General features: G+C 39.2%; 1 protein-coding gene across 1 annotated transcript in view; it reads left to right on the top strand.

Annotated features, from left to right (window-relative positions):
• Window positions 1-6130, top strand: part of opn6a (opsin 6, group member a) — a 101538-nt gene that overhangs the window by 88611 nt on the left and 6797 nt on the right. The gene's annotated exons all lie outside the window — the stretch shown is intronic.

The following is a 6130-nucleotide window of genomic DNA, read 5'->3' as shown; positions in this document are numbered from 1 at the left end:
ACCTTCTTTCTCGACAGTCACGTTACGATAAATTCAACTCTTTTTTTTTTTTACAGACGTAATGTATTTTCTTCAAGGTTCAAACACAACCTCAGCAGCTACGGCAACTGTTCTAGGACAAACTGTACCACACAGCATCTACTCTGCTGAGTGTTTAAAGTGGCTGCGCAGATTAACGTTAGCAAAATCTATTTTTGACATTTGAAGATGGATTCAGAATAGTCTGTGTTCACAATGCATCCAGAAAGGAACTACAACCGGTTGAAGTGAATCGTTATATCGTGCTGGTTTTAGATCATGTAAAAGAATAAAATAACAAAAACCTACCTTCATTCTTATGGTTTTGCTTGGAGAAATAAATGACTAAACTGTGACAAAACAAAAAATGTCTGGAAGTCAGCACAATCAGACACGTAAGCTTTAGGACATTTCCCTTGAAGTTAGTAAATTACAATTGCTAATTGCTCTTTTGAGGATTTTTGTCTCTAGATCTTCACTTATTTTTCCACAAGACAAGTTAAGGAAAACGTGAAGCAATGTCAGAAACAAACAAGCTTCGACACGAACGCTGCCGTTACGTGGGCCACGCTCTTGTCATCTGAAGAATGCGAGTGAAAAATTTTGAATGAATTAGTGCGAGGAGGTAAAGTTAGCTGCTTGAAGATTTGCAGACTTACCAGAGTCGTAGCTCGGAGGTTTCATGTCACCCTGATTCAACTCGGTCCCGTATTTTAACTTGTGGTACTTTGCTCTGAAAGCCAAACAGAAGAGACAAAAAAAGAGCAAACAGGGTTAAAAAAAGACGGAAAAATAAGTTATTTAAAGTGACTTTACAGAAAGTTAAAAGTCAATAAGGTTCTGTCGTAAGGAAAGGAGCTATGTGGTTTCGTTTATTGTAATTTAAAAAAAAAAAAGATACAAATGTCTCCACAAAATCCCAAAGAAAACACAAAAAAAATCAAAATAATCACGAGAATCAAGAAAACTATATTTAGGACCTAAAAATAGCCGTTTGTCCCTTTAATTGACAATTTATTCAAGTTAAAATATTGATTAATAAAGAAAACAACTACAGTGTTCACTCAAAACTTAATCTATGGAGCTTATTTAAAACAAAACTAAAGTGATGAACAGATAAAAAAAGTAAATACACAACTTTAGTAGCGAGTGAAATAAAAAAAAATAAAAAAAATTCTCACTCGATTGGAGTTAAAAGCCAAGAAGATAACGATAATTACAAAACTGAAAGAACAGCTTATTATCAAGATTCAATTAAAAGCTGTTCAGAAACAAAATGTCAAATAAATTGTAATGGTGGACTTTCATCCGTTTTTCTTCTAATGATTTTACACAAATTTATTTTGAGGCAAACATATAAATAAAATAAGAAGACGCGTTTACAAAGCTCCCAACAGAACAACAGTATGACTCAGAGGAAGCAACCCCCGTGAAAATCAAATTTACTCCAAACTGGGTCCATCCCACATTCAGAGAGCCACTTTTATTGCTTTCAGATACCCTCCGAGACGTGACCTGTTGCTTAGCAACCAGGAAAAATGCTAGTAATTCTGGGTTAAGCATCAAGTCTAAAGGGAGTGCATAAAAACAGACGAATAGCACTGTCGGAGGACGATTCTACACCTAACAAACCCGTAATGATGTTCTTCTGAGAAGAAAAGCAAACATTAACCTGATCTTTAAGCTCACTGGGGAGGGAGTGACGAAACGGGAAGACATTTAGAGTCTTGGCTGGCTTGATTATGTTCGTCAAGGTCCAAAAAAAAAAATAAAATCAAATAAATAAAAACACCCGAAGGCAGTTGTCTCATTCGTTCCCCAGCCAAATTTTACTTTTCATATTGCTTAACCTTAACGTCAAATAGTTTCCCAAAATGTTACATCACAGTTGTTCGTTATGATCAGTCTCCCATCATCAACCACAGAGGCGTGCACATCCTGTGTGGTCGCTGAGCCAACCATACAGATGGTATTAAATCACAGCTAAACCAGGAACAGTTCTCCAGTTTGCCTACTGGCCACGGTTACGTCATAGACTTTTGGGTTGTGCCAACAAATTCTTAAAAAGGTATTTCTGTCAGAACGATTCTAAGTCCAAGTATCTGAGCATCTCGTTCCAGAGTAATGGTAGAATGAGGCGGGAGTTGGATCAACAGACTTGGGCATCATCATCGGTAATGAGACGTTGCTTCGGTCGGTGAAGGAAAAGCCGAGTCTAGAGATGCACGATATTATTGGCATGGTATCGGACGATATTAGCGTTAAATTTCAATATCGGACATCGGTCATTCCATTAAAATAAGTCGCTGATATAAAAGGCACTGTTTTCTGCAGCGGCAGCACAACGCGACGACGTCACGTGCGCCTCCCTGATCTCACGGCGAAGAGGAAAATTCAAAATGTCGGCGGTGTGGAAGTTTTATTTTTCGTTGGTGAGGATGTTGGATTCCAAAGATTCATGAACTACGTTGAGCCTCGCTACATCGTCCGCAGTCGGAGATATTTTTCCGACGTAACGTTACCAGAGTTACAATCCGTCATTTCCGACGTCATTGAGAAGCTAACAGCCGATAGCACGACTTGTTGGGTGAGTTTTACCTCAGACATTTGGACATCGAGTGTTAGCCCTGTTAGCATGATTAGTCTTACAGAACAATGGATAGACAAAAACTTTGAATTTAAAAAGTGTGTCCTTCATGCACAGGAGTGCACAGGATCCCACACTGCAGCTATAGGAACCTGGAACAAACCTCCACAAGTGAGACAGCATCGCAGGTGACTAATGCTAATAAATAACATTTAACACTTTTCATTTAATATAAGTTAAAGTGCTTTGGATATGGCTGTTACGGAATATATATATGTCACCAGCTCTTACGGCTGTTGCACAATTATTGTAGCAAATAAGCCTAAATAAGAGAGAGGGCTATGTTCTGACAAAGGAACGTATATAAAATATCTGTATCGGCCAAATAAGTTTTAACATATCAGCATATCGGCCAAACATCCAATATCGTGCATCCCTAGCTGAGTCTAAAAGCAAAGGTCTTGATTTACTGGTTCGTCTACGCTCCACCTGCACCTATGGTCATGAGGTGCGACCAAAAGAGGGAGATCCTGGATACAAGGGGCTGAAATGAGCAGCACGAAGTAGAGCTGATGCTCCTTCGCATCAAAACAAACAGTCGTGGTTCATCTGATTAGGATGCCTCCTGGACACCTCCCTTTGGAGGTTTTCTGGCCACATCCCACTGGGAAGAGACCCTGGGATAGACCCAGAACTCGCTGGAGGGATTACCAGTATATATCCTTTCTGGCCTGGGAATGTTGTCGACGCCAGAAAGCAAATGGTAACTCAACACAACATAAGCCATTTTAGCTCATTTATCTTGATCTTCTTAAAACAAAACACCACAATTCAGGAGAAGACAGTTCGGTGTGAGACAGTTCTGAAAAGAATGACCTAATGCTGTGAACCCGTTTCTCTAATTGAATATACCATCACTGACTGAATATGCTCTTTGCGCAGGCATCAGTCATCAAATGTTAATAAAAGACACTTGGCCTGACGTCTTTGCTTCCTTGAAGGCTTGAGATCCTGATAACTGGTGGTGCCGTCATGTCGTATTTTTGAAACCGGAGTCTGCTTCTTAGGGATGTGAGGCTTTAAGTCCCGCCTACTCCCCCTGCACATCATCATAATGTCACATGACCTTTCTTTTAGGCACAATGAAATAGCAAAATACAGCTGTAACGTACAGCAATTCAACATTTATTTATACAGGTTAGTCTCACTGAGCCTCGAGGACTCATTTACAAGAGAAAAATGTTCTAACAAAGAATTATGACAACAGTACAGTTATCATTCATCTTCATCATAAAAAGCACATAAAATGAAAAGTACATGGAAGAAATTATAATAATAAATGAAACAAACAGCTACATTTTAAAGTGATGTAAAATACTACAAACAGGGACACAGCAGCAGAACGATGCAAATCACCGAGTCCATTCATCCATCCCAGTGTTTCCCCTAGTTTATTTGTTGATGGGATGGGGGGGGGGGGATGAGATGAAGACGAAGACATGTCTGTGTAGAGCACTGTTTGAGTTGACTGGGGGGGGTCAGGGGAAGCGGAGTGCTACCTCTGTAGCTTTTTAGCTAGCTCTTCTGTACTGTGCACCACCACTAGCTTAGAGCTACGTCAGTGCCGGCAGTTGCCGACGGGGGACAGTCCGGTTTGGTAGGCAGGGATTCGATCCTGCAACCTTCTCACAGCACAAACTGAGCCACCATACTGCCTCGTTGTTATCAACATATATATATATATATCTCTGAGATCCATTTTTGTAAGTTTTATATAAAAAAAGGGCACGTAAAAACAATTTATGTGAAGGAGGCAGGACCTAAAACTTTCATCTTTTTGGGATGCAGATCTGGGGATACATTTTATTTATTTATTTACTTTTACAGTAAATCGTACATTCATGTTGATGTGCATACATGTGCGTACATACATGTTGATGTGTTCATGCATGCACATCTGCTCACAGACTCATGTTCATGTTTGTGCTGATGTTCAATGTTTTGATGTTATGAGTGCTTAGTGTATATTTAGTTGATGTTTTTCTTAGTTCATATCTTAGATGTTATTACTGTTTTTCTTATACATTTTATTGTTGGATGTAACTGGAACCCCGTGTACATAATTTCGCTCCACCACATGTACCCCATGAGGTGCAAATGACAATAAAGAAACTCTGACTCTGACATTCAAGTCAGAACATGAACTCTGCAGTGTATTCAGATGTTACTTTTCAAACCAAAATACAAAATGACAGCGATTTGACGCACAGGCGCCCCTGTTGGAACGAGTCACGTTTAACTCATAAACACCTTTGTGTTCCAGAGTGCAGTGACGCCTCAAAGAGGATGGGAAATGCAAAGTCTTTACACCTTCGCTCCTACAGGGACACGTATGTGTGATTTGCAACAGGTTGGCGAGAATGAGAATGAGAACAATGCGGTTCTCCTGATGGACATCAGCCTTGGGGTGAAAACCGTGCCAACTAATCTGGCAGCAATCGGCCATGTTCTTGTCCAATGAGGTAATCCTAGAAAGCTTGAGGGCATCTCTCTGGCTTTCTGCTTCAGCTCACACCAGCTGAGGCATGAGGCTGGTGAGATGTAAACAAAAACTACAAATCTGAAACGCTTTACCAGGCACAGGCCAATAACCGGCTTCAAGGTACACCACAAATGTTGTTTAAAAACACTAATGACAACCTAAATATAAAACCTGTTTTGTTTTTTCCTTCCGTTCACACCAAATTGGTCGCATTCTCCAACTTGCTGCTCTGAGCTGAACGGGGAAACATTAATGATAGTTTTTTTTTACAAAAAGACGTTGTTTGGTTTATCTTGAGAATAACCCTGTTGGTCACGGCTTGTAGAAGCAAGCACGTTTATTTTGAAAGGTCATGTTGATTTAAAACAAACGTTTGTTTCAGCTAATTAATTAATTAACATCAGCGTGCGACTTTACAAAAACAGAAAAGGTGAGGAAAAAGTAACATCCTGTGTAAAAGTTTGGTTTGAGTCTGTTGACTCTTTATTTACATGTAATTAAATTAATACGTTGGCTTTAATGTTTATTATCTTTATAAATAAAAATGTCTGATCACAAATTAGTTAAATCTTTCCTGAGTGCAGTAAAAAGCTGAAACGGTTTTTAAAACAGAGGCTGTCGACACATTTACTCAGTTCACTTATTTATAATTGTGCATGAACATTTAAATGACTATTTTTAGTATTATTACACTTTTATACCCAAAATATATTCATCATTAAGAAATATGTGATATTATTTAGGTAGCAAAAGCATTAGTACAGTAGCTCCACGCTACTTCGCGGTTCCTTTATCGAGGACTCACTATCAGTTTTTCAAAATAAGAGTGGACATGACACACAATTGGCTGATTGATGGATGAGCCGCACAATGAGCATGGAACTTTTATTTAAAATAAAATTTAAATTATATAGCACCTGCTGCACATTTGTGCAGCCCACACTGCAGGATAAACTTCCTGCTGCAGCTGATCAGCTGTTCAC

This window comes from Nematolebias whitei, chromosome 1 (assembly GCF_014905685.2).
Source record: "Nematolebias whitei isolate Nwh7 chromosome 1, NemWhi1, whole genome shotgun sequence".
In the NCBI taxonomy this organism is placed as follows: Eukaryota; Metazoa; Chordata; class Actinopteri; order Cyprinodontiformes; family Rivulidae; genus Nematolebias; species Nematolebias whitei.
The sequence above is the reverse complement of the archived record's forward strand: the minus strand, read 5'-3'. Positions and strand labels throughout refer to the sequence as shown.